The 14,866-nt window shown below is 40.5% G+C and overlaps 1 pseudogene; it reads right to left on the bottom strand.

The window, feature by feature from the left end:
• Positions 1 to 4,921: 4,921 nt before the first annotated feature.
• LOC141282363 (uncharacterized) lies at positions 4,922 to 13,649 on the bottom strand (annotated as a pseudogene).
• Positions 13,650 to 14,866: the final 1,217 nt, after the last annotated feature.

Below are 14,866 nucleotides of genomic sequence, written 5' to 3'. Positions count from 1 at the left end.
TTACTTTCTTTTACATGCATTTATGAGCAAAACCTCTTCAATACGCTTTTTAATCCACATTGTTTTCGTGCTGTTCTGGTCCGTGTAATGAGAGATACAATTACAGACATAAAAAGCCCATGGCAAAAATCTGTTTCTCTAAAGATTATTAAGATAGATGATAGATAGAGGATTAATTTATGCTGGGCAAAGAGTGACAATGAAATAATTCATTGCTTTCTGTTAAATTGCTCAAAGTCATCACTGTTTAAAACACACTTGGCATCACATTTGTGATTTTATGGTAAAATGACACTTTCGTGTCAATCCATGAGCATTTAAATGAGCAAAACGTCCCCCCCAAACCACAGACGGTTATGTTACGAACCGTCACATTTGACTCACGTCATAACCGTCATCACCAATTCTGAAACCGGCACAGCCCTAATCATACGGCTATTGTCTGTGCAGTGACGCCTGAACTAGAAAGCAGCTAATGACGTGCACTAAAATCCATGGAATTCCGCGGAGTTTTCAAACCGGCCGTTCGTTGTAGGCTTTGAAAGAGGAATTCTATTAAAGAAAATATATCGCCTGGCAGTGAACTTTGAGCTTTATGATTTTACAGGTATTATTTATGCTATTATAGCAACATTATACACTAACTAGGGTTTAAAAAATGGGATGATGAAGAACGTGACCTTTAAGATCCCACTCAATACCAAAATAACACCAAATTCAGTGATTAACTTGCCACACATTTTGCGTCAACTTCAGAATGGATCACCTGCTGAGGACGATGTGGTTGATATAGGACAGCACCAGACCATACAAGGACCAGAGGCTAAGGGCGCACTCACATTATCCAAACCAAACCATGCCCCAGCACGATTGTCACCCCTCCCTACTCCCCCAGGTGCATGCACTCACACTGTACTTCTTATCGATCCGAGTCCGGGCGCGCTTTCGTCATTAAGATGCGATTGTTTTGAAAAAGCAGGAAGTAAAGCGCTCTCTTAACACTGGAACCCACCGTAATGTTAAGTCTGTGTTTTTTTTAATTGGAGTCGTTTGGTGCGCGATTACAGACAGCCCTCTCACATGTCATCATATTGCTTACTTGATCTGTCACGTGTGCAGCTCGGACATTCCCGTAACCCCCCTGCGCGCATCAAAAAGTTTTTACGGAGGCAGATGAAGGTGAGTTGGCGCACAACTGACGTCTTCACCTTTTGAATCGCGCTCAGGCGCGATTGCGCTCACACCACAGCCTTCCGCGCCTGAGCCCAAGTGAACCGCGCTCCAGCCCACCTCTGCAACCCGGCCACGGCGCGATTAATCGATTCGCGCCCCTGGGCACGAAACAGAGCGATCACACTAGTCAATCAAACCAGGCTTTGGGGGTCAAACGCGCCCGAGCGCGGTTTGGTTTGAATAGTGAGAGTGTGCCCTAAGAGACCCAACACAAATCCGTCACAGGTAAGATTACAATTACTTACAGGCTAGCTGTAATGAGGAGTCACGAGACAGAGGATCCATTTGCAGTTTTATTGATAGAGCGTTTAATATACAGGGACAATCCAGAATCATAAACAGGGATAGGCAGGGTCAGGGCAGGCAGAGAACAATCAATAATCCAATATAACAGACCAGGTCACAACAGAATAAACTAGTGATGGGCGATTTCGATGCACACTTCATGAGGCTTCGAAATATTTACGAATCTTTTATTTCGAATCATTGGTTCAGAGCTTGTTTTAAACTGTTTTAAACTGAATTAATTTGCAAAGCAGATCTTTACAATGCTGCTCGTAAATAAATGACAGATATTGAAAAAGTCTAACACAACCTCTGCTATGTGTTTGTGTGTTTGTGCGTGCATGTGTGTGTTTGAATGATTACCTTGATTAGTTCATTACTGATAATAAACCCACATTACACTCATGTAACGACTGAGACAGATCAGACCCACAATAACTTCTTATATTTCATAAATATAAGTGCAGACCCTCAGTCAAAAAGCAGGCTAAGCCCAGGGGTCTGTAAACTACCCCCAAACTAAACGGCTTTTAACACTTCAAAGCAGAACTCTCTCGTGACTATGGTATCACATTAAGATTAGAGTTTTTTTAACACAAAAGAATGTGGGAGATTTTGTAACAGACAGATAAACTTTCTATTTAGTCATGCATGTATTCATTTATAAATGTAAAAGGGGAAATGTCTTAATCAACTATTTCTAATCTCATCATGGATTATGTTCTTGGGGTTTATGTTATATCAGTATATTAACCCAAACTAGTTTTAATGAATGTTTAGTATTACTTACTTAAAGGAATAGTCTACTCATTTTCAATATTAAAATATGTTATTACCTTAACTAAGAACTGTTGAATCATCCCTCTATCATCTGTGTGTGTGCACGTAAGCGCTGGAGCGCGCTGCGACGCTACGATAGCATTTAGCTTAGCCCCATTCATTCAATGCTGCCATTTAGAGATAAAGTTAGAAGTGACCAAACACATCAACGTTTTTCCTATTTAAGACGAGTAGTTATACGAGCAAGTTTGGTGGTACAAAATAAAACGTAGCGCTTTTCTAAGCGGATTTAAAAGAGGAACTATATTTTATGGCGTAATAGCACTTTTGGGAGTACTTCGACTAACCTGAAAAGTCTGCTCCCCTTCTCACTCTCATAATGGGAGAGGGAGGGTGTTACTGCGCCAAGTCGAAGTACGCCCAAAAGTGCTATTACGCCATAAAATATAGTTACTCTTTTAAATCCGCTTAGAAAAGCGCTATGTTTTATTTTGTACCACCAAACTTGCTCGTATAACTACTCGTCTTAAATAGGAAAAACGTTGATGTGTTTGGTCACTTCTAACTTTATCTCTAAATGGTACCATTGAATGAATGGGGCAAAGCTAAATGCTATCGTAGCTCCAGCGCTTACGTGCGCACACACACAGATGATAGAGGGATGATTCAACAGTTCTTAGTTAAGGTAATAACATATTTAAATATTGAAAATGAGTAGACTATTCCTTTAATCCAAATCATTTCTAGACCTTGTTTGGTATGTGTTTCGTTTTTTATTTCCTGAATGATAATATGAATTATGATTAGGAAACTCTTCTTCATAATAATATTATGAAACTCTTTAACATTTCCACCTTCACATCTAATTGAATTCCATATGCAAAACAGCATGTTGGAAGACAAAGACAGTTAACTTTTCCTCTGAAAGTGTGACCTCTGATTGGATCAGACACATCTTTAGGTGTGACCTCTTCACAGCTTAAAAAACCCTACCTAAGAACACACCAGATGTTCTGTGGTTTTCGTATGCGAGATGTAGTTGAGTTGGGAGTTGTTATATGAGTTCTTATCTGAGTTGTGTGTGTGGAGCACACACATCTCTTAAGTGTTTCTTTCTGGATACATCTGAGTCCTCTCAGGACTCTCAGCAGGATGAGGATGCGAAACTAGAACCCCATTCACACAGACCTTTGGTCCCAGAAAATACCCGTAAAATTGCCAGACAAGCGTCTGTGTGAACAAAAACTGGTCACGTTAATCTTCTGGGATCATTGCTGGAAAGAGGACCTAGTCAGATACCCGGATAACCTTCTGTGTGAACATGAAGCCGCAACAATGCCGTAATGGGCGTGTCGTAGTGAGGACACGCGCGTCATCTCAACACAAGTTATGGTTCAGCTCCTTACAACGAGAGATAACATGCATATAAACATTCACCACGAGAAATGTTGCAAACTAGATTGAAGCAGTTTTCAGGAAATGATAAATGAGACGCATAAACAATGACGCACGTGCCGTAGTGAGGACGCGCATGTCATGGCAACACGAAGTTGGTTCAACTCTTTAAAATAAGGAATTAACAACATTCACGACGAGAAATGTCAGCAAACTGGACTGAAGCAGAATCAGGTAAGTTAGCTTGTCATTTACTGCGTTGAAACGGAGATCATTCAGCAGCATAAAAGAATATCGCGTCACGTGCTCATTTGAGTTATAATAAACGAAAATACCCGCGCGTCATCCCACCAAGATATATCGTTCAGCTCCTCAAAATGCGGGTTTTAAATGCATATAAACAATCACGATGAGAAATGTCTAAAAACTGTATTAAAGCAGAGATCAGGGAGCTTGTCAAATATCCACTCAGAAGCTGAGATCATTCACCAGCACAGAACTGTGCGTTCACGCGCTCCTTTGTAGTCTTATTATAAACAAAAATGCACGCGAGTTGTTTCTGGAGAGAGAAATAATAAATACTTTGCAAACTTCAGATGCTGCGTAGAAGAGAGGGCGGGACTTTCAACAGGTCACGTGTCTTTCCGGGACCATCAGATGCCGTGTAATCTTGGCAGTGTGAATGAACAAAAACTTTAACTATTCCGGAAAAATCCAGGATGCCTGTCCCGTGTATTTTACGGAATCTCTGTGTGAAAAGGGCTTAAGCCGCCTTTCCACTGCACACGACAAACAACGGTCGATAAGCCGGAAGTCATTCATTTCCTTTGGAGAGTCGCAAAGCGGATGCGTGAGGTGCCGACCATCTGCGGATGCGTAAATATCGGATCCGTTTTGACGGTTGGATGCGTTAAAAAATTTGAACTTGTGCGACTAAACCGCATGCGATATGCCGACCGGAAGTTATGTTTTTCATTGTATTCCAATCACAAACTGTGTGTGAGGTGAAAATGATTAATCCTTTTGGTTTAACTTTATTAGTTACACTTGTATCCTTAAAAAAACACTATTGATTACTGATAATAAATACATTATTAATTTAATTTGTGTATGTAATTATTTTAATCTTGTCTTTATATGTTCTCTCAAAAAAATATTGGCAATCTTTGTCATGTATGCATAGCTGTTTATTGTTTCATTCATTTGCATTCATTTATTTATTCTTCTTCTACACCCTTTTGCTCTTTGGGGAGCATAGGTCATTCATGAACTTCCTCCAGGTGGTTCGATGTTGGGCGATCTTCTCTGCGTCCTTCCAAGATGATGTTGCTTTCCTGAGTTCTGCCTCAACAGACCCTTTCCAGCTGTTTCTTGGTCTTCCTGGCTTTCTTTTTCCTTGTGGGTTCCAGGTTAAGGCCTGTCTGGTCAAGTTAGAAGATGGTTTTCTTAAGGTATGTCCAATCCAACCCCATTTCCTGCGTTTTATTTGAGTTTCAATTGGTTCTTGTTGTGTGATTTGCCAGAGTTCTTCATTTGTAATGGTGTTAGGCCAGTAAATCTCCAGGATGTGTTGTAAGCATCGGTTAATGAATGTTTAGTGCTGGGCGGTAATTCGATAACGATAATTTTACCGATATAAACTTTTTCGATAAAACGATAAGGACAGTTCGATAAGTGATCGATAATGTTTACGCACTGTCCGTAATGTTGCGCGAGCACTTCCGGATGCGGCACGCGCTCTTGGTTTACAATCACAGTGACCGTTAGACTTGAAGGAGTGGAAGATGAGGCAAGTTACTCATTTATTAGTAGAGACCTATGATTTTCGTGATGCGGATAACGCGGACGGAATCACGGAATCCAAATGCGCGGAAACATTTTCTTGTGTGTTATGTTGGACGCGCAAACAGGGTTCGTGAAACACAGCAGACACAATAGGTGCAGTATACTGTACTTTCATTCAGCGTCCGCCTTGCGCACGCACACGTCCGCACAGCTTTAAAAGTATATTTACAGGACATTCACAAATTCAAGAAACTGAGGAAAAGCAGCAGATCCACCACTGCAGTGAATATAGTGTTTGCGTATGTGCGCTCCCACAGCAACGTGACACTCTTGACATCCATTTATCAGCGAGTATAGCTCGTATATGTATAACACACGCGTGATCACTGAACTAAGTTTTCTTTCTTGTTTAAGTGAACATAAACAGCCGTTACTCAGTATATTGAAACGTAAAGCAGTCTGTCTTGGGTCTTAAAGTGACAGTAGTCTGCTGCTTTTGTGTCAGAAATGTGTTGATTTCATAACAAATAGATTTACATTTAATACAGATGCATTAAAACAAGATTTTAGTATTTGTATGTGTCATGTTCTAAATAAAAAGTAGTTTAAAACCATTATTAACTGTCTGGTTTTTACAATTTTCATTCAGGAGCAAAAATCCGCCTTTAAATTTGACAGGAGTAAAGATTTTTTATTTATCATGATAATTATCGATATCGACTGATATGGAAAACATTTTCTCGATAATTTTTTTTTGTCATATCGCCCAGCCCTATGACTGTTTGTAACTTATTTGATGATGCTTTTGTGGTTCTCCAAGTTTCTGCCCCATATAATAAAACTGATTTAACATTGGAATTGAAGATGCAAAGTTTTGTGTTTTTGGAAATATATTTTGCGTTCCATATTGGCTTAAGTGTTAGAAAGGCTGATCTTGCCTTCCCTATTCTTGCTTGTATGTCTTTGTCACTACCTCCATCCTTCCCAACAACGCTTCCTAAATATGTATGTGTGTCCACCTCTTCTAGTCCCTCTCCATCCAGTTTTATGGCATCTATTTTGTGGTTAATGGTCATCACCTTGGTTTTTGTTTTGTTGATGTGAAGTCCAGTGGTTGCTGCATTTCTGGCAAGTTTTGTGAGTTTGGTCTGCATTTGTGTGTTGGTGTGTGACAAGAGGACTATGTCATCGGCGAAGTCCAGATCTTCTAACTGGGACCACATTGTCCACTGAATACCCAGATTTTGTTCAGCTGTGGTTGCCTTCATGATCCAGTCAACTTGATCTGTCATGATCTGTCTTGACGGAAACCTGCTTGTTGTTATCTGAATTTTTTGTCCAATTCTTTTGATAGTCTTTCCAGAACAATCCTGCTTAAAATCTTCCCTGGCACAGATGTAAGCATGATACCCCTGTAGTTGTTACAATCTTTTAGGTTTCCTTTTTTGGGGAGTTTCACCAAGTATCCCTCTGTCCAATCGTTTGGCACCCTTTCATCCTCCCAGATCTGTTTGAAGAGTTGATGAAGTAGTGTTGTTGCCATCTCTGGGTCTGCTTTGATGGCTTCAGGGGGGATTCCATCAGGCCCTGGTGCTTTGTTGTTTTTCAGTTTTTGAATGGCCTTTCTTATTTCTTGTTTGGTGGGCTTGTTGGTATTAACCTGTAGGGGATGTACGGCTGGAGGGATATCGGCCAATTCGATTGGCCTGGGTCTGTTCAGTATATCTCTGAAGTGCTCGGCCCACCTCTTCATCTGATCTTCTTGTTTAGTGAGTATTTTCCCATCTTTGTCTAGTATTGGCCTATCTGGTCTTTTGTGTTTGCCTGCTAATTTCCGTGTGGTATCATAAAGCTCCATCATGTTATGTTGAGCTGCTGCTTCTTTTGCTTGGGTTGCTAGGTTGTTAAAGAATAGTTTTTTATCTTTCTTGATGTTCTTTTTAACTCTTTCACCGCCAGCATTTTTTTTTTAAAGTTGCCAGCCAGCGCCAGCGTTTTTCATGATTTTCACCAAAGTTTAATGTCTTCCAGAAAATGTTCTTCTTTAAATATATAAACATACAATATACCAAATGAAAGAACAGACCCTCTGCTTTCAAACAAAAAAAACCCGTTTTATCCTACCTTCAGTGGTCCTTTAGCAATCAGCTTTTGAATATGGGTAGGTTTCTGCAAAAACACCACATTTTGAGCAAAAAGCAGAGATAATTCCATTTTTGTGACGGACTTTTCATAGAGATCCCATTCAGAGCGATCTTTAAAACAGACACGGACATGCAGCCGCTTGCCATAGGGCAATACTTCCGGGTTTAAAAAGTTGCAGAAGGGCGCCACCTGGTGGATAATAGAGGTATTGCGGAAAGACGGAAAATCTCGTCATTGGCGGGGAAGCGTTTTCTCTTAATTGACGAGATATCTCGTCAATGGCGGGGAAAGAGTTAACAAGCTTGTCTGCCAATATGTAGGCTTGCTGTGCTTTAACTTTTGTGGTTCTTGTGCGGCCATTGTTGAGAGTGTTTTTGGCCTGTTTGCGCAATTCTATTTTCTGTAGAGTATCTCCTGTGATCCACTCCTTGTGTTGCCTTGTCCTTCTCCCGCATGTGATCTCGCATGCCTCTATCCAGGCCAGCTTCATGTTCTGCCATCGTTGGTCCACGGTTTGGTGCTCTACTTCCAGTTTGCACAGGGGGAGGAACCGGTTTGATATGATATGATATGATATGGTACTTTATTGTCAGACAAAGTCTGAAATTTTTCTTGCATCACAGTATCCAGGTTTACAACAATTAACATTCGTTAAACAATGACATACACTTCACAGAGACACAAGACACATTATACATTACATACCCTTCTCCAATTACATCACATTCACAGTACTCTTGACTTTTGGTTAAGCGTCTTATTCAGTTCTAGGGTTGCCTGATACACAAAATAATTTTTCAGCTTCACTTTGTTAAATTTTGGAACTCTGTATCTTCGGTTTGATGGTAATAATTCAAATTCATTGTGCAGAACATGATTAGGATCAGTAACTATATTATTAGCCAGTCTCATTAGATTATTATAGTATGCTGACTCATATAGCTGCACAAGGGGCTGACCTACAATCTTTGAACAGATTTTTAGTAGGTTAAATAACCTTGTTTTTAACTTAACAGGCAAACTCCTATACCAAATACAGTTGCAATATTGCATTACACTCATTATAACAGACAAGAAGAACATGAGAAGGATCGGATTTCTTACTCCGAATGACCTAAGACGACGAAGAAAAAAGATTCTCTGCTTAGTTTTTTACAAAGAGACTCAATATGATCATTCCAAGATAACATGTTGTCAATCGTTACTCCTAGATACTTATATGTTTTGACCTGTCTAATTGTTTTATTATGGATGAAAACAGCCGATGTATTTATATTAGTATTTGCTGTAGACTCAAATATAATTTCTTCTGTTTTACCTATGTTAATGACAAGATCATTTTTCTCACACCATTCAACCAAATTATCGACACCCTGTTGATGAAACTCAGGGCTGTTCCCATCATGCAGCACAGATATTAACACAGTGTCATCAGAATACTTCAATACATACTGATTTAACCTGTCAGTTCGACAATCATCTGTGTACAAGGTGAAAAGTATGGCAGAACTAACACAGCCTTGGGGTACTCCAACATTAGTTGTAATAGCAGATGACAGTGTCTTATTCACTTTAACTTTCTGAATTCTGTTAGTAAGGAATGACATATACCACCTAATCAAATAGGGGTTTACACTCAGTTGTACAAGTTTTGACACCAATGTATTGACTTTAACAGTGTTAAACGCGGACGAAAAGTCTAGGAACAAAGTTCTGATGGTTGCATTGGGTTTGTCTAACTGTTTGGAGATGATATGCACCAAAGCAGCAACTGCATCTTCGGTACTACAGCCTTTCTTGTAGGCAAACTGCCAAGGATCAAGTTTGTTTTTAACCATCCTGACTAAGTGCTGAAGTAACAATCTTTCAAGACATTTCACAATTACTGAAGTAAGGGCTATTGGTCTAAAATCTTTAAATTCTCTTGGACATGAAATTTTAGGTAATGGTTTTATATATGCTGTCTTCCATAGCACAGGAACTGTATGTGTGTCAACTGAAGCTTGGAATACTGACTGCCTGTCATGACACGGAAGTGGGGTAAGGACGCAAACGCAGAGTTCGAAAATAAATAACATTTAATGATAAAATAGGAAACCAAAAACACGAGGAGTAAAATGACGAACAGGTAGCAAACACAGGAACATCCAAAACATAACACAGGAACATCCATAACATGACACTGGAAACAGACTGGGTAGTAATGACAATCTTCCGGCAACAAGTGTGACACAGACAGCAGTATAAATACACAAAGACTAATGACACACAGGTGGAATGAATGAGGTGATAATTAAGAATTGTCCAGGTGATGACAATATGGAACAGACATAAAACATGACACGGATCACCGTGACATAACCCCTCCCTCTAGGAGTGGCTACCAGACACTCATTACAAAAACAAACAAAGTCTGGTAGGGTGGGTCCAGGGGAGGGATGGAGGGCTTGGAGACCCTGACGAAACCGGCAGCCGCCGGGACGAAGCCAATGGGCGGTGAGCCGGCCTGGCCGAACGGGAGCGACCCTCATGAGGACTGAGGCAGACGAATTACCAGCTTCTGGGAATCGCCGGGGATCCGATGTCCCCGGAAGTCGCGTCCCGCCATCTCGGGGAACGGGCTCCCTCACGGTGGCGACCACCCCGGGGAAATGATCGGGCGTGGTGTCCGTTCCGGGCCCCAGTCGAGCACAGCGGTGGACCTCCGAGGAACCAGAGATGACGACTCAACCGTGCGGAGACCGTCTGGGCCGATCCCCCTCCTGCCGGAGCGAGCGATCTCTCTCGGTGATCCCCAAGAGACATCGGGGCAGAGCACGCCCCGATGTCACTACTCCCCCTCAACTAAATTCTTGGGGAAGCAGCCCTCCCCGAACTCGCTGCGTCCAATGATGGCCGGAAGATTCTGTCATGACATGGAAGTGGGGTAAGGACGCAAACGCAGAGTTCGAAAATAAATAACATTTAATGATAAAATAGGAAACCAAAAACACGAGGAGTAAAATGACGAACAGGTAGCAAACACAGGAACATCCAAAACATAACACAGGAACATCCAAAACATGACACTGGAAACAGACTGGGTAGTAATGACAATCTTCCGGCAACAAGTGTGACACAGACAGCAGTATAAATACACAAAGACTAATGACACACAGGTGGAATGAATGAGGTGATAATTAAGAATTGTCCAGGTGATGACAATATGGAAAAGACATAAAACATGACACGGATCACCGTGACACTGCCAGACTGGAGCCAATTCACTTGCACACTTCTTTAAGAGACCTGCACTACATCCATCTGGGCCAGAAGATTTTTTCGTATTAATAGACTGAAACATTTTTCTTACTTCCTCAACTTCAATCAGAATTCTGTCAGATGATGATAAAGCCACAGTATCTATTATTTCACTGCATTTGGAATAAGTACCTACTGATTCAAATCTGGTGAAGAATGTGTTTAGTTCATTACCAAAACGAAATTCATTATCAATCACAATGGGTTTGTTTGAAGGTGACAGACCAGTAATTGTTTTCATAATATCCCAAACCTTTTTTGTGTTATTAGTTTTAAAGGCTTCCTCCAAACGCTTCTTATGAACTTCTTTGGTTTCTTTTAGCTTAATTTTTAGCTCTCTGTTTGCTTGTTTAAGTACTACAATATCCTTATTCCTAAATGCTACTTTCCTCGAATTTATAACTTCTTTAATACCCTTAGTGACATATGGTTTATTGTTTGGATAAACTTTAATCTCTTTTGTAGGTATTACCAGCTCTACACAGAAGTTGATGTAGTCATTTAAAATTATAGTTCTTTCATCAAGTAATTCTTCCTCAAAAACGTCCCAATTTGTCCAATCAAAACAAGCTTTCAGTTGTTGTACACTTTCATTCGTCCACAATCTAATTATTTTCTTTTCTGGTTTACTTTTTTTAAGTTTGGACCTGTACACTGGAATCATATGTACTACATTGTAATTAGAGTTTAAGATTGGTGGCATACTCTTTGACACATAAGCGTCCTTAACGTTCACAAAGCATTTATCAAGAATAGCGTGATTTCTTGTTTGAGTTTTCACATACTGTTCAAATCCAGGCAACAGAGTCTCCAGTTTGCATTGGTTTAAATCGCCAAGCACGATCACAGGTGCATCTGAGTAGTTAAGTTGCAATTCATGAACATGATCCGCAATCAGCCTGGCTGCCTGAGATGTTTTACCACTGGGCGGCACATATACCACGAACAGCAGAATACAGCCAAATTCTCTAGGCAGATAATAAGGTCTTAAAGTCATGCCGAGAAATTCCACATTAGAGTCACACACCTTGTATTTTACTGAATACGCTTGGCACCTTTTATCTTTTATATAAACGCAAATACCGCCTCCTTTGCTTTTACCCGAGACTTCGTCTCTATCAGCTCGTACTAATGTAAAACCAGGGACTTCAAAGAGCGAGTCAGGCATTGCCGACTTCAGCCAACTTTCTGTGAAACAAAGCAGAGATGCCTCACGAAATTCATGACAGTACCTTGTGTGCGATCTTATCATATCCACTTTGTTGTTTAGAGAGCGCAAGTTGCTGAAAACGATAGATGGCAGAGGAGGCCGGTTGAATCGTCTTCTTAATTGTCTCCGAATGCCCCCTCTTCGTCCTCTTTTCTTCCGTTTGGTTCTCACCAACTCATCGGGAATATTTCCAAGCACATCTCTGAATTGGCTTGTTTTCAACTCTTGAGTCATCACGAAGTTTAGTTCCATGATCGTCTCCCGGCTGTACAAACGCGCAAACGGAACTGTGAGATCGCATGTTGTCAGCGATCCGCGTGCGGTTGGAGTTTGTATGGCCGAACATAATCCGTAGAGACATATTGTCCCCAAAGTCCAGATCAAGATTGCCTTTTTTTCAGCATTCATCTTTCCACTTTTACACTCTTTCCACTTTTACAAGACCACAAAGACCATACGTTGACATTAGACAGACAAATCAGACATCGCAAACACAATACTGAGACGCAGTGCGCCACCGAGCAGCACACCGGAAGTCGAGAGAGTGATTTGGTATTTCTCTCTGGTGTTCTGGTCTTGGAGAAGGCTGACATTATATCTGGTGCTGATTTCTCTTGCAGAATTTGCAAATTTCTTGAGTTTTAACCGGAGTGTCCCTATTAGAAGGTGGTGGTCTGTGGACGCGTCAGCTCCTCTTTTTACCCTGACGTCTAGGAGGGATCTCCTGAAATTCTTGCTGATACAAATGTGATCTATCTGATTTTCATACAATTTCATACAATCATTACCAAAGTTGCTTTGTGCTCTCTTTTGTGTGGGAATACACTGCCTCCTATAACTAGATTATAAAATGCACAGAAATCTGAGAATTGCTCTCCGTTATTCTTCATTTGCCCTAGACCGAGTTTGCCCATTATGTGCTCTTTGCCCATGTTATCTTGGCCTATCTTGGCGTTAAAGTCACCTGTCAGAATAATGATGTCTTTCTTCTTCTGTTTCTGGATGACTTGTTGTAGTACATCATAGAAGTTGTCTTTTATTTGCTGTTCTGCTTCATTTGTAGGTGCATAGCACTGGATAATAGTGAGTTTCTTGGTCTTGGTATAGAACCTTGCTCTGATGATACGTGAATTTACTGCCTCCCACTCCATCAGTGACCTGGCTGCTTCATTCGAGAGTATTAGTCCCACTCCTTCTGAATGTGGGGCATTTCCTGTTTATGTCCCGCATATATTATTGTTTCTCCACTAGAAAGTTGTGTTTTTCCTGATTGAGTCCACCTAGTTTCACTGAGTCCTATTAGGGAGAGGTTGTACTGTTTCATTTCAGCTGCTATCTGAGATGCTTTACCGGCTTGATACATCATTCTAATGTTCCATGAACCTATCTTTATACTGTGTTTGGTTGTAAGAAGGGGGGTCAGCTGGGCAACGTCCTTTCGGCTTGAGTTGTCCAGTGTCATATTCTTCTGGGAGGAGACACCTTCTACTTCCAAACCTTTCTGAATGTTATCCATGAATGTTTCTGTAATCGTATTTAACCACTAGGCGGGTGATTGGCCCCCCTAGCTTCACCGGAGCCCCGTTTGCCAGCGTGTTTCCGGGTAGGTTATTTATTCCACCATGGTAAATATATTAGAATGAAGCCTCTTGCGCTGGAATGAGCTTCCCTCCCATATACGATTAAACTGAAACTTCATTATGACTGCCACTAGGGGGAGAACTCTGACTGTCGTTTCCGTATGTCGTGTGCAGTGGAAAGGCGGCTTTAGGTGTTTCCAGCATACATCTAAGTTTGTGCCAGGCCTCTGCCTTGTCTGTTCATTTACCAAGGATCATCTGCATCAAGCTGGTTTTTCTCGCATCAATCCATTCAGCCAAGATCAACTGAAGCCTTACCAAACTACATCAGGACACTTTCTTTTAACGGGCAAGACATTCAAGTATCATACTTAGTCTTATTCACTGATGCATCACGCATCATTATCCACTTTTAACTAAGGTGCATTCGCATGATATAATGTTTGTTTTAGGCTTTGATCTGCTGAATTACAAATACTGCCATAACTTCATGCTTTATTCTTACTTAAACCTTTACCTTCTTCCAATGCTGAACTGTATGTATGTGAGCGTGTTTGCATGTTTAGAGTAGTATGTGTATAGTAAGTCAATAAAGTCTGATTTGTATCACACATGATGTTGTTGGTAGTTCATGCTCATAATCTGCAGTCATTACTCATTAAAGGTATCGCTACCTGCTCTTAAAGCGGTTGGATCAATTTTAGGATATTCATCTACTTAGCCAAGAGAGCTACAGGTATATCCTAATATAGTCTATAGTGTCTTAATAAACATTCGCAAGTGTTGGCCAGACACCCAAGACCTTTATTTGATCCACATACTTATAATTGATTACAATCCATTGTAAGTACTTTACATTTGAGCTTTTGTTTGTTTCCCTTAATTGGGATAGTGGATAATTTGGTTATGTTTTAAAATATTAATAATTAATATTATTAATTATCATAAGCCCCTCCTTTAAAATCGCTACACTCAAATTTATAGATTCATAGTACATTTATTTCATTAACAGTTGACTTCAACAGTACAATTTTCGGCATTTTAGCTAAGTGGTAATTATGTTCATCACCTGATAAATGGCATTTCTACAGTAAAAAATTGATTTTGAGTTTGTTTGCGCCCTCCAAAAATTTTTACCACAGCCGCCACTGCT

The sequence above is a fragment of the Paramisgurnus dabryanus genome, chromosome 6 (assembly GCF_030506205.2).
Source record: "Paramisgurnus dabryanus chromosome 6, PD_genome_1.1, whole genome shotgun sequence".
In the NCBI taxonomy this organism is placed as follows: Eukaryota; Metazoa; Chordata; class Actinopteri; order Cypriniformes; family Cobitidae; genus Paramisgurnus; species Paramisgurnus dabryanus.
Note: the sequence above shows the minus strand (reverse complement) of the source record. Positions and strands in the feature narration are given on the sequence as shown.